Source organism: Aristolochia californica, unplaced genomic scaffold, assembly GCF_029961685.1.
Source record: "Aristolochia californica isolate CCGP_79_NKW_82.1479 unplaced genomic scaffold, dmAriCali1.0.hap1 SCAF_4, whole genome shotgun sequence".
Lineage (NCBI taxonomy): Eukaryota > Viridiplantae > Streptophyta > Magnoliopsida > Piperales > Aristolochiaceae > Aristolochia > Aristolochia californica.
This window is the reverse complement of record NW_027182103.1, coordinates 5,072,709-5,091,210: the sequence shown is the minus strand read 5'-3', so window position 1 is coordinate 5,091,210 and position 18,502 is coordinate 5,072,709. Positions and strand designations below refer to the sequence as shown.

At 43.5% G+C, this 18,502-nt stretch overlaps 37 non-coding genes across 37 annotated transcripts; all 37 read left to right on the top strand.

Moving 5' to 3' along the window:
• The first annotated feature begins 294 nt into the window (after window positions 1-294).
• Window positions 295-413, top strand: LOC137964147 (5S ribosomal RNA). Its single transcript, XR_011115370.1, has one exon. It is a non-coding gene; the product is annotated as a 5S ribosomal RNA (ribosomal RNA).
• A 381-nt stretch (window positions 414-794) lies between these two features.
• LOC137964146 (5S ribosomal RNA) lies at window positions 795-913 on the top strand. Its single transcript, XR_011115369.1, has one exon. It is a non-coding gene; the product is annotated as a 5S ribosomal RNA (ribosomal RNA).
• Window positions 914-1,294: 381 nt separating this feature from the next.
• LOC137964145 (5S ribosomal RNA) lies at window positions 1,295-1,413 on the top strand. Its single transcript, XR_011115368.1, has one exon. It is a non-coding gene; the product is annotated as a 5S ribosomal RNA (ribosomal RNA).
• Window positions 1,414-1,794: 381 nt separating this feature from the next.
• LOC137964144 (5S ribosomal RNA) lies at window positions 1,795-1,913 on the top strand. The gene has a single exon (XR_011115367.1). It is a non-coding gene; the product is annotated as a 5S ribosomal RNA (ribosomal RNA).
• Window positions 1,914-2,294: 381 nt separating this feature from the next.
• Window positions 2,295-2,413, top strand: LOC137964143 (5S ribosomal RNA). Its single transcript, XR_011115366.1, has one exon. It is a non-coding gene; the product is annotated as a 5S ribosomal RNA (ribosomal RNA).
• Window positions 2,414-2,794: 381 nt separating this feature from the next.
• On the top strand, window positions 2,795-2,913 carry LOC137964142 (5S ribosomal RNA). Its single transcript, XR_011115365.1, has one exon. It is a non-coding gene; the product is annotated as a 5S ribosomal RNA (ribosomal RNA).
• A 381-nt stretch (window positions 2,914-3,294) lies between these two features.
• On the top strand, window positions 3,295-3,413 carry LOC137964140 (5S ribosomal RNA). Its single transcript, XR_011115363.1, has one exon. It is a non-coding gene; the product is annotated as a 5S ribosomal RNA (ribosomal RNA).
• Window positions 3,414-3,794: 381 nt separating this feature from the next.
• LOC137964139 (5S ribosomal RNA) lies at window positions 3,795-3,913 on the top strand. The gene has a single exon (XR_011115362.1). It is a non-coding gene; the product is annotated as a 5S ribosomal RNA (ribosomal RNA).
• A 381-nt stretch (window positions 3,914-4,294) lies between these two features.
• Window positions 4,295-4,413, top strand: LOC137964138 (5S ribosomal RNA). Its single transcript, XR_011115361.1, has one exon. It is a non-coding gene; the product is annotated as a 5S ribosomal RNA (ribosomal RNA).
• A 381-nt stretch (window positions 4,414-4,794) lies between these two features.
• Window positions 4,795-4,913, top strand: LOC137964137 (5S ribosomal RNA). The gene has a single exon (XR_011115360.1). It is a non-coding gene; the product is annotated as a 5S ribosomal RNA (ribosomal RNA).
• Window positions 4,914-5,294: 381 nt separating this feature from the next.
• On the top strand, window positions 5,295-5,413 carry LOC137964136 (5S ribosomal RNA). Its single transcript, XR_011115359.1, has one exon. It is a non-coding gene; the product is annotated as a 5S ribosomal RNA (ribosomal RNA).
• Window positions 5,414-5,794: 381 nt separating this feature from the next.
• Window positions 5,795-5,913, top strand: LOC137964135 (5S ribosomal RNA). Its single transcript, XR_011115358.1, has one exon. It is a non-coding gene; the product is annotated as a 5S ribosomal RNA (ribosomal RNA).
• A 380-nt stretch (window positions 5,914-6,293) lies between these two features.
• LOC137964134 (5S ribosomal RNA) lies at window positions 6,294-6,412 on the top strand. Its single transcript, XR_011115357.1, has one exon. It is a non-coding gene; the product is annotated as a 5S ribosomal RNA (ribosomal RNA).
• A 380-nt stretch (window positions 6,413-6,792) lies between these two features.
• Window positions 6,793-6,911, top strand: LOC137964133 (5S ribosomal RNA). Its single transcript, XR_011115356.1, has one exon. It is a non-coding gene; the product is annotated as a 5S ribosomal RNA (ribosomal RNA).
• A 380-nt stretch (window positions 6,912-7,291) lies between these two features.
• On the top strand, window positions 7,292-7,410 carry LOC137964132 (5S ribosomal RNA). Its single transcript, XR_011115355.1, has one exon. It is a non-coding gene; the product is annotated as a 5S ribosomal RNA (ribosomal RNA).
• Window positions 7,411-7,790: 380 nt separating this feature from the next.
• Window positions 7,791-7,909, top strand: LOC137964131 (5S ribosomal RNA). Its single transcript, XR_011115354.1, has one exon. It is a non-coding gene; the product is annotated as a 5S ribosomal RNA (ribosomal RNA).
• A 380-nt stretch (window positions 7,910-8,289) lies between these two features.
• On the top strand, window positions 8,290-8,408 carry LOC137964129 (5S ribosomal RNA). Its single transcript, XR_011115352.1, has one exon. It is a non-coding gene; the product is annotated as a 5S ribosomal RNA (ribosomal RNA).
• Window positions 8,409-8,788: 380 nt separating this feature from the next.
• Window positions 8,789-8,907, top strand: LOC137964128 (5S ribosomal RNA). Its single transcript, XR_011115351.1, has one exon. It is a non-coding gene; the product is annotated as a 5S ribosomal RNA (ribosomal RNA).
• A 380-nt stretch (window positions 8,908-9,287) lies between these two features.
• On the top strand, window positions 9,288-9,406 carry LOC137964127 (5S ribosomal RNA). The gene has a single exon (XR_011115350.1). It is a non-coding gene; the product is annotated as a 5S ribosomal RNA (ribosomal RNA).
• Window positions 9,407-9,786: 380 nt separating this feature from the next.
• Window positions 9,787-9,905, top strand: LOC137964126 (5S ribosomal RNA). The gene has a single exon (XR_011115349.1). It is a non-coding gene; the product is annotated as a 5S ribosomal RNA (ribosomal RNA).
• Window positions 9,906-10,285: 380 nt separating this feature from the next.
• LOC137964125 (5S ribosomal RNA) lies at window positions 10,286-10,404 on the top strand. Its single transcript, XR_011115348.1, has one exon. It is a non-coding gene; the product is annotated as a 5S ribosomal RNA (ribosomal RNA).
• A 380-nt stretch (window positions 10,405-10,784) lies between these two features.
• On the top strand, window positions 10,785-10,903 carry LOC137964124 (5S ribosomal RNA). Its single transcript, XR_011115347.1, has one exon. It is a non-coding gene; the product is annotated as a 5S ribosomal RNA (ribosomal RNA).
• A 380-nt stretch (window positions 10,904-11,283) lies between these two features.
• Window positions 11,284-11,402, top strand: LOC137964123 (5S ribosomal RNA). Its single transcript, XR_011115346.1, has one exon. It is a non-coding gene; the product is annotated as a 5S ribosomal RNA (ribosomal RNA).
• A 380-nt stretch (window positions 11,403-11,782) lies between these two features.
• On the top strand, window positions 11,783-11,901 carry LOC137964122 (5S ribosomal RNA). The gene has a single exon (XR_011115345.1). It is a non-coding gene; the product is annotated as a 5S ribosomal RNA (ribosomal RNA).
• A 380-nt stretch (window positions 11,902-12,281) lies between these two features.
• Window positions 12,282-12,400, top strand: LOC137964121 (5S ribosomal RNA). Its single transcript, XR_011115344.1, has one exon. It is a non-coding gene; the product is annotated as a 5S ribosomal RNA (ribosomal RNA).
• Window positions 12,401-12,780: 380 nt separating this feature from the next.
• LOC137964240 (5S ribosomal RNA) lies at window positions 12,781-12,899 on the top strand. The gene has a single exon (XR_011115457.1). It is a non-coding gene; the product is annotated as a 5S ribosomal RNA (ribosomal RNA).
• A 380-nt stretch (window positions 12,900-13,279) lies between these two features.
• LOC137964238 (5S ribosomal RNA) lies at window positions 13,280-13,398 on the top strand. The gene has a single exon (XR_011115456.1). It is a non-coding gene; the product is annotated as a 5S ribosomal RNA (ribosomal RNA).
• Window positions 13,399-13,778: 380 nt separating this feature from the next.
• Window positions 13,779-13,897, top strand: LOC137964120 (5S ribosomal RNA). The gene has a single exon (XR_011115343.1). It is a non-coding gene; the product is annotated as a 5S ribosomal RNA (ribosomal RNA).
• A 381-nt stretch (window positions 13,898-14,278) lies between these two features.
• LOC137964118 (5S ribosomal RNA) lies at window positions 14,279-14,397 on the top strand. Its single transcript, XR_011115341.1, has one exon. It is a non-coding gene; the product is annotated as a 5S ribosomal RNA (ribosomal RNA).
• Window positions 14,398-14,777: 380 nt separating this feature from the next.
• Window positions 14,778-14,896, top strand: LOC137964117 (5S ribosomal RNA). Its single transcript, XR_011115340.1, has one exon. It is a non-coding gene; the product is annotated as a 5S ribosomal RNA (ribosomal RNA).
• A 381-nt stretch (window positions 14,897-15,277) lies between these two features.
• LOC137964116 (5S ribosomal RNA) lies at window positions 15,278-15,396 on the top strand. The gene has a single exon (XR_011115339.1). It is a non-coding gene; the product is annotated as a 5S ribosomal RNA (ribosomal RNA).
• Window positions 15,397-15,776: 380 nt separating this feature from the next.
• On the top strand, window positions 15,777-15,895 carry LOC137964115 (5S ribosomal RNA). Its single transcript, XR_011115338.1, has one exon. It is a non-coding gene; the product is annotated as a 5S ribosomal RNA (ribosomal RNA).
• Window positions 15,896-16,275: 380 nt separating this feature from the next.
• Window positions 16,276-16,394, top strand: LOC137964114 (5S ribosomal RNA). The gene has a single exon (XR_011115337.1). It is a non-coding gene; the product is annotated as a 5S ribosomal RNA (ribosomal RNA).
• Window positions 16,395-16,774: 380 nt separating this feature from the next.
• On the top strand, window positions 16,775-16,893 carry LOC137964113 (5S ribosomal RNA). Its single transcript, XR_011115336.1, has one exon. It is a non-coding gene; the product is annotated as a 5S ribosomal RNA (ribosomal RNA).
• A 381-nt stretch (window positions 16,894-17,274) lies between these two features.
• On the top strand, window positions 17,275-17,393 carry LOC137964112 (5S ribosomal RNA). Its single transcript, XR_011115335.1, has one exon. It is a non-coding gene; the product is annotated as a 5S ribosomal RNA (ribosomal RNA).
• Window positions 17,394-17,773: 380 nt separating this feature from the next.
• On the top strand, window positions 17,774-17,892 carry LOC137964111 (5S ribosomal RNA). The gene has a single exon (XR_011115334.1). It is a non-coding gene; the product is annotated as a 5S ribosomal RNA (ribosomal RNA).
• A 380-nt stretch (window positions 17,893-18,272) lies between these two features.
• LOC137964110 (5S ribosomal RNA) lies at window positions 18,273-18,391 on the top strand. Its single transcript, XR_011115333.1, has one exon. It is a non-coding gene; the product is annotated as a 5S ribosomal RNA (ribosomal RNA).
• The last annotated feature ends 111 nt before the right edge of the window (window positions 18,392-18,502 follow it).

Sequence of the window (18,502 nt, the reverse complement as noted above, 5' to 3'; positions counted from 1 at the left end):
CACATACAGTTTGTTTTATGTTTTTTAAGGGTTCGAATCGTTCGGGTAGAAGAGCAGGAGGAAAAAGGAAAAAAAAAAAAAAGTATGATTTTGATTTGTTTAACCCGTCATGAATGCAGTTCGGTTCAGTTTTATTGTTTAATGGCGCTCATTGTCAAAATTTTTTATATATCTCGATTTTTGCGTGAGTTGGATTTTAATTTTCTATTTTATTTGATGTAGGAATGTGGAAAAGAACGTGGGGGAGAGTGAAGCCGGGGAAGGGATTGGTAGGATGGAGAGGGTAACAGAAACGGGTGCGATCATACCAGCACTAATGCACCGGATCCCATCAGAACTCCGAAGTTAAGCGCGCTTGGGCGAGAGTAGTACTAGGATGGGTGACCTCCTGGGAAGTCCTCGTGTTGCACCCCTTTTTTTTTTTTTGCCCTTTGTTCCTGTGCTGCCTGCTAATTTGCCCCTCACAAGGCCGCGGTTAGGGGCGGCGAAACACGTTTTTGCACATACAGTTTGTTTTATGTTTTTTAAGGGTTCGAATCGTTCGGGTAGAAGAGCAGGAGGAAAAAGGAAAAAAAAAAAAAAGTATGATTTTGATTTGTTTAACCCGTCATGAATGCAGTTCGGTTCAGTTTTATTGTTTAATGGCGCTCATTGTCAAAATTTTTTATATATCTCGATTTTTGCGTGAGTTGGATTTTAATTTTCTATTTTATTTGATGTAGGAATGTGGAAAAGAACGTGGGGGAGAGTGAAGCCGGGGAAGGGATTGGTAGGATGGAGAGGGTAACAGAAACGGGTGCGATCATACCAGCACTAATGCACCGGATCCCATCAGAACTCCGAAGTTAAGCGCGCTTGGGCGAGAGTAGTACTAGGATGGGTGACCTCCTGGGAAGTCCTCGTGTTGCACCCCTTTTTTTTTTTTTGCCCTTTGTTCCTGTGCTGCCTGCTAATTTGCCCCTCACAAGGCCGCGGTTAGGGGCGGCGAAACACGTTTTTGCACATACAGTTTGTTTTATGTTTTTTAAGGGTTCGAATCGTTCGGGTAGAAGAGCAGGAGGAAAAAGGAAAAAAAAAAAAAAGTATGATTTTGATTTGTTTAACCCGTCATGAATGCAGTTCGGTTCAGTTTTATTGTTTAATGGCGCTCATTGTCAAAATTTTTTATATATCTCGATTTTTGCGTGAGTTGGATTTTAATTTTCTATTTTATTTGATGTAGGAATGTGGAAAAGAACGTGGGGGAGAGTGAAGCCGGGGAAGGGATTGGTAGGATGGAGAGGGTAACAGAAACGGGTGCGATCATACCAGCACTAATGCACCGGATCCCATCAGAACTCCGAAGTTAAGCGCGCTTGGGCGAGAGTAGTACTAGGATGGGTGACCTCCTGGGAAGTCCTCGTGTTGCACCCCTTTTTTTTTTTTTGCCCTTTGTTCCTGTGCTGCCTGCTAATTTGCCCCTCACAAGGCCGCGGTTAGGGGCGGCGAAACACGTTTTTGCACATACAGTTTGTTTTATGTTTTTTAAGGGTTCGAATCGTTCGGGTAGAAGAGCAGGAGGAAAAAGGAAAAAAAAAAAAAAGTATGATTTTGATTTGTTTAACCCGTCATGAATGCAGTTCGGTTCAGTTTTATTGTTTAATGGCGCTCATTGTCAAAATTTTTTATATATCTCGATTTTTGCGTGAGTTGGATTTTAATTTTCTATTTTATTTGATGTAGGAATGTGGAAAAGAACGTGGGGGAGAGTGAAGCCGGGGAAGGGATTGGTAGGATGGAGAGGGTAACAGAAACGGGTGCGATCATACCAGCACTAATGCACCGGATCCCATCAGAACTCCGAAGTTAAGCGCGCTTGGGCGAGAGTAGTACTAGGATGGGTGACCTCCTGGGAAGTCCTCGTGTTGCACCCCTTTTTTTTTTTTTGCCCTTTGTTCCTGTGCTGCCTGCTAATTTGCCCCTCACAAGGCCGCGGTTAGGGGCGGCGAAACACGTTTTTGCACATACAGTTTGTTTTATGTTTTTTAAGGGTTCGAATCGTTCGGGTAGAAGAGCAGGAGGAAAAAGGAAAAAAAAAAAAAAGTATGATTTTGATTTGTTTAACCCGTCATGAATGCAGTTCGGTTCAGTTTTATTGTTTAATGGCGCTCATTGTCAAAATTTTTTATATATCTCGATTTTTGCGTGAGTTGGATTTTAATTTTCTATTTTATTTGATGTAGGAATGTGGAAAAGAACGTGGGGGAGAGTGAAGCCGGGGAAGGGATTGGTAGGATGGAGAGGGTAACAGAAACGGGTGCGATCATACCAGCACTAATGCACCGGATCCCATCAGAACTCCGAAGTTAAGCGCGCTTGGGCGAGAGTAGTACTAGGATGGGTGACCTCCTGGGAAGTCCTCGTGTTGCACCCCTTTTTTTTTTTTTGCCCTTTGTTCCTGTGCTGCCTGCTAATTTGCCCCTCACAAGGCCGCGGTTAGGGGCGGCGAAACACGTTTTTGCACATACAGTTTGTTTTATGTTTTTTAAGGGTTCGAATCGTTCGGGTAGAAGAGCAGGAGGAAAAAGGAAAAAAAAAAAAAAGTATGATTTTGATTTGTTTAACCCGTCATGAATGCAGTTCGGTTCAGTTTTATTGTTTAATGGCGCTCATTGTCAAAATTTTTTATATATCTCGATTTTTGCGTGAGTTGGATTTTAATTTTCTATTTTATTTGATGTAGGAATGTGGAAAAGAACGTGGGGGAGAGTGAAGCCGGGGAAGGGATTGGTAGGATGGAGAGGGTAACAGAAACGGGTGCGATCATACCAGCACTAATGCACCGGATCCCATCAGAACTCCGAAGTTAAGCGCGCTTGGGCGAGAGTAGTACTAGGATGGGTGACCTCCTGGGAAGTCCTCGTGTTGCACCCCTTTTTTTTTTTTTGCCCTTTGTTCCTGTGCTGCCTGCTAATTTGCCCCTCACAAGGCCGCGGTTAGGGGCGGCGAAACACGTTTTTGCACATACAGTTTGTTTTATGTTTTTTAAGGGTTCGAATCGTTCGGGTAGAAGAGCAGGAGGAAAAAGGAAAAAAAAAAAAAAGTATGATTTTGATTTGTTTAACCCGTCATGAATGCAGTTCGGTTCAGTTTTATTGTTTAATGGCGCTCATTGTCAAAATTTTTTATATATCTCGATTTTTGCGTGAGTTGGATTTTAATTTTCTATTTTATTTGATGTAGGAATGTGGAAAAGAACGTGGGGGAGAGTGAAGCCGGGGAAGGGATTGGTAGGATGGAGAGGGTAACAGAAACGGGTGCGATCATACCAGCACTAATGCACCGGATCCCATCAGAACTCCGAAGTTAAGCGCGCTTGGGCGAGAGTAGTACTAGGATGGGTGACCTCCTGGGAAGTCCTCGTGTTGCACCCCTTTTTTTTTTTTTGCCCTTTGTTCCTGTGCTGCCTGCTAATTTGCCCCTCACAAGGCCGCGGTTAGGGGCGGCGAAACACGTTTTTGCACATACAGTTTGTTTTATGTTTTTTAAGGGTTCGAATCGTTCGGGTAGAAGAGCAGGAGGAAAAAGGAAAAAAAAAAAAAAGTATGATTTTGATTTGTTTAACCCGTCATGAATGCAGTTCGGTTCAGTTTTATTGTTTAATGGCGCTCATTGTCAAAATTTTTTATATATCTCGATTTTTGCGTGAGTTGGATTTTAATTTTCTATTTTATTTGATGTAGGAATGTGGAAAAGAACGTGGGGGAGAGTGAAGCCGGGGAAGGGATTGGTAGGATGGAGAGGGTAACAGAAACGGGTGCGATCATACCAGCACTAATGCACCGGATCCCATCAGAACTCCGAAGTTAAGCGCGCTTGGGCGAGAGTAGTACTAGGATGGGTGACCTCCTGGGAAGTCCTCGTGTTGCACCCCTTTTTTTTTTTTTGCCCTTTGTTCCTGTGCTGCCTGCTAATTTGCCCCTCACAAGGCCGCGGTTAGGGGCGGCGAAACACGTTTTTGCACATACAGTTTGTTTTATGTTTTTTAAGGGTTCGAATCGTTCGGGTAGAAGAGCAGGAGGAAAAAGGAAAAAAAAAAAAAAGTATGATTTTGATTTGTTTAACCCGTCATGAATGCAGTTCGGTTCAGTTTTATTGTTTAATGGCGCTCATTGTCAAAATTTTTTATATATCTCGATTTTTGCGTGAGTTGGATTTTAATTTTCTATTTTATTTGATGTAGGAATGTGGAAAAGAACGTGGGGGAGAGTGAAGCCGGGGAAGGGATTGGTAGGATGGAGAGGGTAACAGAAACGGGTGCGATCATACCAGCACTAATGCACCGGATCCCATCAGAACTCCGAAGTTAAGCGCGCTTGGGCGAGAGTAGTACTAGGATGGGTGACCTCCTGGGAAGTCCTCGTGTTGCACCCCTTTTTTTTTTTTTGCCCTTTGTTCCTGTGCTGCCTGCTAATTTGCCCCTCACAAGGCCGCGGTTAGGGGCGGCGAAACACGTTTTTGCACATACAGTTTGTTTTATGTTTTTTAAGGGTTCGAATCGTTCGGGTAGAAGAGCAGGAGGAAAAAGGAAAAAAAAAAAAAAGTATGATTTTGATTTGTTTAACCCGTCATGAATGCAGTTCGGTTCAGTTTTATTGTTTAATGGCGCTCATTGTCAAAATTTTTTATATATCTCGATTTTTGCGTGAGTTGGATTTTAATTTTCTATTTTATTTGATGTAGGAATGTGGAAAAGAACGTGGGGGAGAGTGAAGCCGGGGAAGGGATTGGTAGGATGGAGAGGGTAACAGAAACGGGTGCGATCATACCAGCACTAATGCACCGGATCCCATCAGAACTCCGAAGTTAAGCGCGCTTGGGCGAGAGTAGTACTAGGATGGGTGACCTCCTGGGAAGTCCTCGTGTTGCACCCCTTTTTTTTTTTTTGCCCTTTGTTCCTGTGCTGCCTGCTAATTTGCCCCTCACAAGGCCGCGGTTAGGGGCGGCGAAACACGTTTTTGCACATACAGTTTGTTTTATGTTTTTTAAGGGTTCGAATCGTTCGGGTAGAAGAGCAGGAGGAAAAAGGAAAAAAAAAAAAAAGTATGATTTTGATTTGTTTAACCCGTCATGAATGCAGTTCGGTTCAGTTTTATTGTTTAATGGCGCTCATTGTCAAAATTTTTTATATATCTCGATTTTTGCGTGAGTTGGATTTTAATTTTCTATTTTATTTGATGTAGGAATGTGGAAAAGAACGTGGGGGAGAGTGAAGCCGGGGAAGGGATTGGTAGGATGGAGAGGGTAACAGAAACGGGTGCGATCATACCAGCACTAATGCACCGGATCCCATCAGAACTCCGAAGTTAAGCGCGCTTGGGCGAGAGTAGTACTAGGATGGGTGACCTCCTGGGAAGTCCTCGTGTTGCACCCCTTTTTTTTTTTTTGCCCTTTGTTCCTGTGCTGCCTGCTAATTTGCCCCTCACAAGGCCGCGGTTAGGGGCGGCGAAACACGTTTTTGCACATACAGTTTGTTTTATGTTTTTTAAGGGTTCGAATCGTTCGGGTAGAAGAGCAGGAGGAAAAAGGAAAAAAAAAAAAAAGTATGATTTTGATTTGTTTAACCCGTCATGAATGCAGTTCGGTTCAGTTTTATTGTTTAATGGCGCTCATTGTCAAAATTTTTTATATATCTCGATTTTTGCGTGAGTTGGATTTTAATTTTCTATTTTATTTGATGTAGGAATGTGGAAAAGAACGTGGGGGAGAGTGAAGCCGGGGAAGGGATTGGTAGGATGGAGAGGGTAACAGAAACGGGTGCGATCATACCAGCACTAATGCACCGGATCCCATCAGAACTCCGAAGTTAAGCGCGCTTGGGCGAGAGTAGTACTAGGATGGGTGACCTCCTGGGAAGTCCTCGTGTTGCACCCCTTTTTTTTTTTTTGCCCTTTGTTCCTGTGCTGCCTGCTAATTTGCCCCTCACAAGGCCGCGGTTAGGGGCGGCGAAACACGTTTTTGCACATACAGTTTGTTTTATGTTTTTTAAGGGTTCGAATCGTTCGGGTAGAAGAGCAGGAGGAAAAAGGAAAAAAAAAAAAAGTATGATTTTGATTTGTTTAACCCGTCATGAATGCAGTTCGGTTCAGTTTTATTGTTTAATGGCGCTCATTGTCAAAATTTTTTATATATCTCGATTTTTGCGTGAGTTGGATTTTAATTTTCTATTTTATTTGATGTAGGAATGTGGAAAAGAACGTGGGGGAGAGTGAAGCCGGGGAAGGGATTGGTAGGATGGAGAGGGTAACAGAAACGGGTGCGATCATACCAGCACTAATGCACCGGATCCCATCAGAACTCCGAAGTTAAGCGCGCTTGGGCGAGAGTAGTACTAGGATGGGTGACCTCCTGGGAAGTCCTCGTGTTGCACCCCTTTTTTTTTTTTTGCCCTTTGTTCCTGTGCTGCCTGCTAATTTGCCCCTCACAAGGCCGCGGTTAGGGGCGGCGAAACACGTTTTTGCACATACAGTTTGTTTTATGTTTTTTAAGGGTTCGAATCGTTCGGGTAGAAGAGCAGGAGGAAAAAGGAAAAAAAAAAAAAGTATGATTTTGATTTGTTTAACCCGTCATGAATGCAGTTCGGTTCAGTTTTATTGTTTAATGGCGCTCATTGTCAAAATTTTTTATATATCTCGATTTTTGCGTGAGTTGGATTTTAATTTTCTATTTTATTTGATGTAGGAATGTGGAAAAGAACGTGGGGGAGAGTGAAGCCGGGGAAGGGATTGGTAGGATGGAGAGGGTAACAGAAACGGGTGCGATCATACCAGCACTAATGCACCGGATCCCATCAGAACTCCGAAGTTAAGCGCGCTTGGGCGAGAGTAGTACTAGGATGGGTGACCTCCTGGGAAGTCCTCGTGTTGCACCCCTTTTTTTTTTTTTGCCCTTTGTTCCTGTGCTGCCTGCTAATTTGCCCCTCACAAGGCCGCGGTTAGGGGCGGCGAAACACGTTTTTGCACATACAGTTTGTTTTATGTTTTTTAAGGGTTCGAATCGTTCGGGTAGAAGAGCAGGAGGAAAAAGGAAAAAAAAAAAAAGTATGATTTTGATTTGTTTAACCCGTCATGAATGCAGTTCGGTTCAGTTTTATTGTTTAATGGCGCTCATTGTCAAAATTTTTTATATATCTCGATTTTTGCGTGAGTTGGATTTTAATTTTCTATTTTATTTGATGTAGGAATGTGGAAAAGAACGTGGGGGAGAGTGAAGCCGGGGAAGGGATTGGTAGGATGGAGAGGGTAACAGAAACGGGTGCGATCATACCAGCACTAATGCACCGGATCCCATCAGAACTCCGAAGTTAAGCGCGCTTGGGCGAGAGTAGTACTAGGATGGGTGACCTCCTGGGAAGTCCTCGTGTTGCACCCCTTTTTTTTTTTTTGCCCTTTGTTCCTGTGCTGCCTGCTAATTTGCCCCTCACAAGGCCGCGGTTAGGGGCGGCGAAACACGTTTTTGCACATACAGTTTGTTTTATGTTTTTTAAGGGTTCGAATCGTTCGGGTAGAAGAGCAGGAGGAAAAAGGAAAAAAAAAAAAAGTATGATTTTGATTTGTTTAACCCGTCATGAATGCAGTTCGGTTCAGTTTTATTGTTTAATGGCGCTCATTGTCGAAATTTTTTATATATCTCGATTTTTGCGTGAGTTGGATTTTACTGTTCTATTTTATTTGATGTAGGAATGTGGAAAAGAACGTGGGGGAGAGTGAAGCCGGGGAAGGGATTGGTAGGATGGAGAGGGTAACAGAAACGGGTGCGATCATACCAGCACTAATGCACCGGATCCCATCAGAACTCCGAAGTTAAGCGCGCTTGGGCGAGAGTAGTACTAGGATGGGTGACCTCCTGGGAAGTCCTCGTGTTGCACCCCTTTTTTTTTTTTTGCCCTTTGTTCCTGTGCTGCCTGCTAATTTGCCCCTCATAAGGCCGCGGTTAGGGGCGGCGAAACACGTTTTTGCACATACAGTTTGTTTTATGTTTTTTAAGGGTTCGAATCGTTCGGGTAGAAGAGCAGGAGGAAAAAGGAAAAAAAAAAAAGGTATGATTTTGATTTGTTTAACCCGTCATGAATGCAGTTCGGTTCAGTTTTATTGTTTAATGGCGCTCATTGTCAAAATTTTTTATATATCTCGATTTTTGCGTGAGTTGGATTTTAATTTTCTATTTTATTTGATGTAGGAATGTGGAAAAGAACGTGGGGGAGAGTGAAGCCGGGGAAGGGATTGGTAGGATGGAGAGGGTAACAGAAACGGGTGCGATCATACCAGCACTAATGCACCGGATCCCATCAGAACTCCGAAGTTAAGCGCGCTTGGGCGAGAGTAGTACTAGGATGGGTGACCTCCTGGGAAGTCCTCGTGTTGCACCCCTTTTTTTTTTTTTGCCCTTTGTTCCTGTGCTGCCTGCTAATTTGCCCCTCACAAGGCCGCGGTTAGGGGCGGCGAAACACGTTTTTGCACATACAGTTTGTTTTATGTTTTTTAAGGGTTCGAATCGTTCGGGTAGAAGAGCAGGAGGAAAAAGGAAAAAAAAAAAAAGTATGATTTTGATTTGTTTAACCCGTCATGAATGCAGTTCGGTTCAGTTTTATTGTTTAATGGCGCTCATTGTCAAAATTTTTTATATATCTCGATTTTTGCGTGAGTTGGATTTTAATTTTCTATTTTATTTGATGTAGGAATGTGGAAAAGAACGTGGGGGAGAGTGAAGCCGGGGAAGGGATTGGTAGGATGGAGAGGGTAACAGAAACGGGTGCGATCATACCAGCACTAATGCACCGGATCCCATCAGAACTCCGAAGTTAAGCGCGCTTGGGCGAGAGTAGTACTAGGATGGGTGACCTCCTGGGAAGTCCTCGTGTTGCACCCCTTTTTTTTTTTTTGCCCTTTGTTCCTGTGCTGCCTGCTAATTTGCCCCTCACAAGGCCGCGGTTAGGGGCGGCGAAACACGTTTTTGCACATACAGTTTGTTTTATGTTTTTTAAGGGTTCGAATCGTTCGGGTAGAAGAGCAGGAGGAAAAAGGAAAAAAAAAAAAAGTATGATTTTGATTTGTTTAACCCGTCATGAATGCAGTTCGGTTCAGTTTTATTGTTTAATGGCGCTCATTGTCGAAATTTTTTATATATCTCGATTTTTGCGTGAGTTGGATTTTAATTTTCTATTTTATTTGATGTAGGAATGTGGAAAAGAACGTGGGGGAGAGTGAAGCCGGGGAAGGGATTGGTAGGATGGAGAGGGTAACAGAAACGGGTGCGATCATACCAGCACTAATGCACCGGATCCCATCAGAACTCCGAAGTTAAGCGCGCTTGGGCGAGAGTAGTACTAGGATGGGTGACCTCCTGGGAAGTCCTCGTGTTGCACCCCTTTTTTTTTTTTTGCCCTTTGTTCCTGTGCTGCCTGCTAATTTGCCCCTCACAAGGCCGCGGTTAGGGGCGGCGAAACACGTTTTTGCACATACAGTTTGTTTTATGTTTTTTAAGGGTTCGAATCGTTCGGGTAGAAGAGCAGGAGGAAAAAGGAAAAAAAAAAAAAGTATGATTTTGATTTGTTTAACCCGTCATGAATGCAGTTCGGTTCAGTTTTATTGTTTAATGGCGCTCATTGTCAAAATTTTTTATATATCTCGATTTTTGCGTGAGTTGGATTTTAATTTTCTATTTTATTTGATGTAGGAATGTGGAAAAGAACGTGGGGGAGAGTGAAGCCGGGGAAGGGATTGGTAGGATGGAGAGGGTAACAGAAACGGGTGCGATCATACCAGCACTAATGCACCGGATCCCATCAGAACTCCGAAGTTAAGCGCGCTTGGGCGAGAGTAGTACTAGGATGGGTGACCTCCTGGGAAGTCCTCGTGTTGCACCCCTTTTTTTTTTTTTGCCCTTTGTTCCTGTGCTGCCTGCTAATTTGCCCCTCACAAGGCCGCGGTTAGGGGCGGCGAAACACGTTTTTGCACATACAGTTTGTTTTATGTTTTTTAAGGGTTCGAATCGTTCGGGTAGAAGAGCAGGAGGAAAAAGGAAAAAAAAAAAAAGTATGATTTTGATTTGTTTAACCCGTCATGAATGCAGTTCGGTTCAGTTTTATTGTTTAATGGCGCTCATTGTCAAAATTTTTTATATATCTCGATTTTTGCGTGAGTTGGATTTTAATTTTCTATTTTATTTGATGTAGGAATGTGGAAAAGAACGTGGGGGAGAGTGAAGCCGGGGAAGGGATTGGTAGGATGGAGAGGGTAACAGAAACGGGTGCGATCATACCAGCACTAATGCACCGGATCCCATCAGAACTCCGAAGTTAAGCGCGCTTGGGCGAGAGTAGTACTAGGATGGGTGACCTCCTGGGAAGTCCTCGTGTTGCACCCCTTTTTTTTTTTTTGCCCTTTGTTCCTGTGCTGCCTGCTAATTTGCCCCTCACAAGGCCGCGGTTAGGGGCGGCGAAACACGTTTTTGCACATACAGTTTGTTTTATGTTTTTTAAGGGTTCGAATCGTTCGGGTAGAAGAGCAGGAGGAAAAAGGAAAAAAAAAAAAAGTATGATTTTGATTTGTTTAACCCGTCATGAATGCAGTTCGGTTCAGTTTTATTGTTTAATGGCGCTCATTGTCAAAATTTTTTATATATCTCGATTTTTGCGTGAGTTGGATTTTAATTTTCTATTTTATTTGATGTAGGAATGTGGAAAAGAACGTGGGGGAGAGTGAAGCCGGGGAAGGGATTGGTAGGATGGAGAGGGTAACAGAAACGGGTGCGATCATACCAGCACTAATGCACCGGATCCCATCAGAACTCCGAAGTTAAGCGCGCTTGGGCGAGAGTAGTACTAGGATGGGTGACCTCCTGGGAAGTCCTCGTGTTGCACCCCTTTTTTTTTTTTTGCCCTTTGTTCCTGTGCTGCCTGCTAATTTGCCCCTCACAAGGCCGCGGTTAGGGGCGGCGAAACACGTTTTTGCACATACAGTTTGTTTTATGTTTTTTAAGGGTTCGAATCGTTCGGGTAGAAGAGCAGGAGGAAAAAGGAAAAAAAAAAAAAGTATGATTTTGATTTGTTTAACCCGTCATGAATGCAGTTCGGTTCAGTTTTATTGTTTAATGGCGCTCATTGTCAAAATTTTTTATATATCTCGATTTTTGCGTGAGTTGGATTTTAATTTTCTATTTTATTTGATGTAGGAATGTGGAAAAGAACGTGGGGGAGAGTGAAGCCGGGGAAGGGATTGGTAGGATGGAGAGGGTAACAGAAACGGGTGCGATCATACCAGCACTAATGCACCGGATCCCATCAGAACTCCGAAGTTAAGCGCGCTTGGGCGAGAGTAGTACTAGGATGGGTGACCTCCTGGGAAGTCCTCGTGTTGCACCCCTTTTTTTTTTTTTGCCCTTTGTTCCTGTGCTGCCTGCTAATTTGCCCCTCACAAGGCCGCGGTTAGGGGCGGCGAAACACGTTTTTGCACATACAGTTTGTTTTATGTTTTTTAAGGGTTCGAATCGTTCGGGTAGAAGAGCAGGAGGAAAAAGGAAAAAAAAAAAAAGTATGATTTTGATTTGTTTAACCCGTCATGAATGCAGTTCGGTTCAGTTTTATTGTTTAATGGCGCTCATTGTCAAAATTTTTTATATATCTCGATTTTTGCGTGAGTTGGATTTTAATTTTCTATTTTATTTGATGTAGGAATGTGGAAAAGAACGTGGGGGAGAGTGAAGCCGGGGAAGGGATTGGTAGGATGGAGAGGGTAACAGAAACGGGTGCGATCATACCAGCACTAATGCACCGGATCCCATCAGAACTCCGAAGTTAAGCGCGCTTGGGCGAGAGTAGTACTAGGATGGGTGACCTCCTGGGAAGTCCTCGTGTTGCACCCCTTTTTTTTTTTTTGCCCTTTGTTCCTGTGCTGCCTGCTAATTTGCCCCTCACAAGGCCGCGGTTAGGGGCGGCGAAACACGTTTTTGCACATACAGTTTGTTTTATGTTTTTTAAGGGTTCGAATCGTTCGGGTAGAAGAGCAGGAGGAAAAAGGAAAAAAAAAAAAAGTATGATTTTGATTTGTTTAACCCGTCATGAATGCAGTTCGGTTCAGTTTTATTGTTTAATGGCGCTCATTGTCAAAATTTTTTATATATCTCGATTTTTGCGTGAGTTGGATTTTAATTTTCTATTTTATTTGATGTAGGAATGTGGAAAAGAACGTGGGGGAGAGTGAAGCCGGGGAAGGGATTGGTAGGATGGAGAGGGTAACAGAAACGGGTGCGATCATACCAGCACTAATGCACCGGATCCCATCAGAACTCCGAAGTTAAGCGCGCTTGGGCGAGAGTAGTACTAGGATGGGTGACCTCCTGGGAAGTCCTCGTGTTGCACCCCTTTTTTTTTTTTTGCCCTTTGTTCCTGTGCTGCCTGCTAATTTGCCCCTCACAAGGCCGCGGTTAGGGGCGGCGAAACACGTTTTTGCACATACAGTTTGTTTTATGTTTTTTAAGGGTTCGAATCGTTCGGGTAGAAGAGCAGGAGGAAAAAGGAAAAAAAAAAAAAGTATGATTTTGATTTGTTTAACCCGTCATGAATGCAGTTCGGTTCAGTTTTATTGTTTAATGGCGCTCATTGTCAAAATTTTTTATATATCTCGATTTTTGCGTGAGTTGGATTTTAATTTTCTATTTTATTTGATGTAGGAATGTGGAAAAGAACGTGGGGGAGAGTGAAGCCGGGGAAGGGATTGGTAGGATGGAGAGGGTAACAGAAACGGGTGCGATCATACCAGCACTAATGCACCGGATCCCATCAGAACTCCGAAGTTAAGCGCGCTTGGGCGAGAGTAGTACTAGGATGCGTGACCTCCTGGGAAGTCCTCGTGTTGCACCCCTTTTTTTTTTTTTGCCCTTTGTTCCTGTGCTGCCTGCTAATTTGCCCCTCACAAGGCCGCGGTTAGGGGCGGCGAAACACGTTTTTGCACATACAGTTTGTTTTATGTTTTTTAAGGGTTCGAATCGTTCGGGTAGAAGAGCAGGAGGAAAAAGGAAAAAAAAAAAAAGTATGATTTTGATTTGTTTAACCCGTCATGAATGCAGTTCGGTTCAGTTTTATTGTTTAATGGCGCTCATTGTCAAAATTTTTTATATATCTCGATTTTTGCGTGAGTTGGATTTTAATTTTCTATTTTATTTGATGTAGGAATGTGGAAAAGAACGTGGGGGAGAGTGAAGCCGGGGAAGGGATTGGTAGGATGGAGAGGGTAACAGAAACGGGTGCGATCATACCAGCACTAATGCACCGGATCCCATCAGAACTCCGAAGTTAAGCGCGCTTGGGCGAGAGTAGTACTAGGATGCGTGACCTCCTGGGAAGTCCTCGTGTTGCACCCCTTTTTTTTTTTTTGCCCTTTGTTCCTGTGCTGCCTGCTAATTTGCCCCTCACAAGGCCGCGGTTAGGGGCGGCGAAACACGTTTTTGCACATACAGTTTGTTTTATGTTTTTTAAGGGTTCGAATCGTTCGGGTAGAAGAGCAGGAGGAAAAAGGAAAAAAAAAAAAAGTATGATTTTGATTTGTTTAACCCGTCATGAATGCAGTTCGGTTCAGTTTTATTGTTTAATGGCGCTCATTGTCAAAATTTTTTATATATCTCGATTTTTGCGTGAGTTGGATTTTAATTTTCTATTTTATTTGATGTAGGAATGTGGAAAAGAACGTGGGGGAGAGTGAAGCCGGGGAAGGGATTGGTAGGATGGAGAGGGTAACAGAAACGGGTGCGATCATACCAGCACTAATGCACCGGATCCCATCAGAACTCCGAAGTTAAGCGCGCTTGGGCGAGAGTAGTACTAGGATGGGTGACCTCCTGGGAAGTCCTCGTGTTGCACCCCTTTTTTTTTTTTTGCCCTTTGTTCCTGTGCTGCCTGCTAATTTGCCCCTCACAAGGCCGCGGTTAGGGGCGGCGAAACACGTTTTTGCACATACAGTTTGTTTTATGTTTTTTAAGGGTTCGAATCGTTCGGGTAGAAGAGCAGGAGGAAAAAGGAAAAAAAAAAAAAAGTATGATTTTGATTTGTTTAACCCGTCATGAATGCAGTTCGGTTCAGTTTTATTGTTTAATGGCGCTCATTGTCAAAATTTTTTATATATCTCGATTTTTGCGTGAGTTGGATTTTAATTTTCTATTTTATTTGATGTAGGAATGTGGAAAAGAACGTGGGGGAGAGTGAAGCCGGGGAAGGGATTGGTAGGATGGAGAGGGTAACAGAAACGGGTGCGATCATACCAGCACTAATGCACCGGATCCCATCAGAACTCCGAAGTTAAGCGCGCTTGGGCGAGAGTAGTACTAGGATGGGTGACCTCCTGGGAAGTCCTCGTGTTGCACCCCTTTTTTTTTTTTTGCCCTTTGTTCCTGTGCTGCCTGCTAATTTGCCCCTCACAAGGCCGCGGTTAGGGGCGGCGAAACACGTTTTTGCACATACAGTTTGTTTTATGTTTTTTAAGGGTTCGAATCGTTCGGGTAGAAGAGCAGGAGGAAAAAGGAAAAAAAAAAAAAGTATGATTTTGATTTGTTTAACCCGTCATGAACGCAGTTCGGTTCAGTTTTATTGTTTAATGGCGCTCATTGTCAAAATTTTTTATATATCTCGATTTTTGCGTGAGTTGGATTTTAATTTTCTATTTTATTTGATGTAGGAATGTGGAAAAGAACGTGGGGGAGAGTGAAGCCGGGGAAGGGATTGGTAGGATGGAGAGGGTAACAGAAACGGGTGCGATCATACCAGCACTAATGCACCGGATCCCATCAGAACTCCGAAGTTAAGCGCGCTTGGGCGAGAGTAGTACTAGGATGGGTGACCTCCTGGGAAGTCCTCGTGTTGCACCCCTTTTTTTTTTTTTGCCCTTTGTTCCTGTGCTGCCTGCTAATTTGCCCCTCACAAGGCCGCGGTTAGGGGCGGCGAAACACGTTTTTGCACATACAGTTTGTTTTATGTTTTTTAAGGGTTCGAATCGTTCGGGTAGAAGAGCAGGAGGAAAAAGGAAAAAAAAAAAAAAGTATGATTTTGATTTGTTTAACCCGTCATGAATGCAGTTCGGTTCAGTTTTATTGTTTAATGGCGCTCATTGTCAAAATTTTTTATATATCTCGATTTTTGCGTGAGTTGGATTTTAATTTTCTATTTTATTTGATGTAGGAATGTGGAAAAGAACGTGGGGGAGAGTGAAGCCGGGGAAGGGATTGGTAGGATGGAGAGGGTAACAGAAACGGGTGCGATCATACCAGCACTAATGCACCGGATCCCATCAGAACTCCGAAGTTAAGCGCGCTTGGGCGAGAGTAGTACTAGGATGGGTGACCTCCTGGGAAGTCCTCGTGTTGCACCCCTTTTTTTTTTTTTGCCCTTTGTTCCTGTGCTGCCTGCTAATTTGCCCCTCACAAGGCCGCGGTTAGGGGCGGCGAAACACGTTTTTGCACATACAGTTTGTTTTATGTTTTTTAAGGGTTCGAATCGTTCGGGTAGAAGAGCAGGAGGAAAAAGGAAAAAAAAAAAAAGTATGATTTTGATTTGTTTAACCCGTCATGAACGCAGTTCGGTTCAGTTTTATTGTTTAATGGCGCTCATTGTCAAAATTTTTTATATATCTCGATTTTTGCGTGAGTTGGATTTTAATTTTCTATTTTATTTGATGTAGGAATGTGGAAAAGAACGTGGGGGAGAGTGAAGCCGGGGAAGGGATTGGTAGGATGGAGAGGGTAACAGAAACGGGTGCGATCATACCAGCACTAATGCACCGGATCCCATCAGAACTCCGAAGTTAAGCGCGCTTGGGCGAGAGTAGTACTAGGATGGGTGACCTCCTGGGAAGTCCTCGTGTTGCACCCCTTTTTTTTTTTTTGCCCTTTGTTCCTGTGCTGCCTGCTAATTTGCCCCTCACAAGGCCGCGGTTAGGGGCGGCGAAACACGTTTTTGCACATACAGTTTGTTTTATGTTTTTTAAGGGTTCGAATCGTTCGGGTAGAAGAGCAGGAGGAAAAAGGAAAAAAAAAAAAAGTATGATTTTGATTTGTTTAACCCGTCATGAACGCAGTTCGGTTCAGTTTTATTGTTTAATGGCGCTCATTGTCAAAATTTTTTATATATCTCGATTTTTGCGTGAGTTGGATTTTAATTTTCTATTTTATTTGATGTAGGAATGTGGAAAAGAACGTGGGGGAGAGTGAAGCCGGGGAAGGGATTGGTAGGATGGAGAGGGTAACAGAAACGGGTGCGATCATACCAGCACTAATGCACCGGATCCCATCAGAACTCCGAAGTTAAGCGCGCTTGGGCGAGAGTAGTACTAGGATGGGTGACCTCCTGGGAAGTCCTCGTGTTGCACCCCTTTTTTTTTTTTTGCCCTTTGTTCCTGTGCTGCCTGCTAATTTGCCCCTCACAAGGCCGCGGTTAGGGGCGGCGAAACACGTTTTTGCACATACAGTTTGTTTTATGTTTTTTAAGGGTTCGAATCGTTCGGGTAGAAGAGCAGGAGGAAAAAGGAAAAAAAAAAAAAGTATGATTTTGATTTGTTTAACCCGTCATGAACGCAGTTCGGTTCAGTTTTATTGTTTAATGGCGCTCATTGTCAAAATTTTTTATATATCTCGATTTTTGCGTGAGTTGGATTTTAATTTTCTATTTTATTTGATGTAGGAATGTGGAAAAGAACGTGGGGGAGAGTGAAGCCGGGGAAGGGATTGGTAGGATGGAGAGGGTAACAGAAACGGGTGCGATCATACCAGCACTAATGCACCGGATCCCATCAGAACTCCGAAGTTAAGCGCGCTTGGGCGAGAGTAGTACTAGGATGGGTGACCTCCTGGGAAGTCCTCGTGTTGCACCCCTTTTTTTTTTTTTGCCCTTTGTTCCTGTGCTGCCTGCTAATTTGCCCCTCACAAGGCCGCGGTTAGGGGCGGCGAAACACGTTTTTGCACATACAGTTTGTTTTATGTTTTTTAAGGGTTCGAATCGTTCGGGTAGAAGAGCAGGAGGAAAAAGGAAAAAAAAAAAAAAGTATGATTTTGATTTGTTTAACCCGTCATGAATGCAGTTCGGTTCAGTTTTATTGTTTAATGGCGCTCATTGTCAAAATTTTTTATATATCTCGATTTTTGCGTGAGTTGGATTTTAATTTTCTATTTTATTTGATGTAGGAATGTGGAAAAGAACGTGGGGGAGAGTGAAGCCGGGGAAGGGATTGGTAGGATGGAGAGGGTAACAGAAACGGGTGCGATCATACCAGCACTAATGCACCGGATCCCATCAGAACTCCGAAGTTAAGCGCGCTTGGGCGAGAGTAGTACTAGGATGGGTGACCTCCTGGGAAGTCCTCGTGTTGCACCCCTTTTTTTTTTTTTGCCCTTTGTTCCTGTGCTGCCTGCTAATTTGCCCCTCACAAGGCCGCGGTTAGGGGCGGCGAAACACGTTTTTGCACATACAGTTTGTTTTATGTTTTTTAAGGGTTCGAATCGTTCGGGTAGAAGAGCAGGAGGAAAAAGGAAAAAAAAAAAAAGTATGATTTTGATTTGTTTAACCCGTCATGAACGCAGTTCGGTTCAGTTTTATTGTTTAATGGCGCTCATTGTCAAAATTTTTTATATATCTCGATTTTTGCGTGAGTTGGATTTTAATTTTCTATTTTATTTGATGTAGGAATGTGGAAAAGAACGTGGGGGAGAGTGAAGCCGGGGAAGGGATTGGTAGGATGGAGAGGGTAACAGAAACGGGTGCGATCATACCAGCACTAATGCACCGGATCCCATCAGAACTCCGAAGTTAAGCGCGCTTGGGCGAGAGTAGTACTAGGATGGGTGACCTCCTGGGAAGTCCTCGTGTTGCACCCCTTTTTTTTTTTTTGCCCTTTGTTCCTGTGCTGCCTGCTAATTTGCCCCTCACAAGGCCGCGGTTAGGGGCGGCGAAACACGTTTTTGCACATACAGTTTGTTTTATGTTTTTTAAGGGTTCGAATCGTTCGGGTAGAAGAGCAGGAGGAAAAAGGAAAAAAAAAAAAAGTATGATTTTGATTTGTTTAACCCGTCATGAACGCAGTTCGGTTCAGTTTTATTGTTTAATGGCGCTCATTGTCAAAATTTTTTATATATCTCGATTTTTGCGTGAGTTGGATTTTAATTTTCTATTTTATTTGATGTAGGAATGTGGAAAAGAACGTGGGGGAGAGTGAAGCCGGGGAAGGGATTGGTAGGATGGAGAGGGTAACAGAAACGGGTGCGATCATACCAGCACTAATGCACCGGATCCCATCAGAACTCCGAAGTTAAGCGCGCTTGGGCGAGAGTAGTACTAGGATGGGTGACCTCCTGGGAAGTCCTCGTGTTGCACCCCTTTTTTTTTTTTTGCCCTTTGTTCCTGTGCTGCCTGCTAATTTGCCCCTCACAAGGCCGCGGTTAGGGGCGGCGAAACACGTTTTTGCACATACAGTTTGTTTTATGTTTT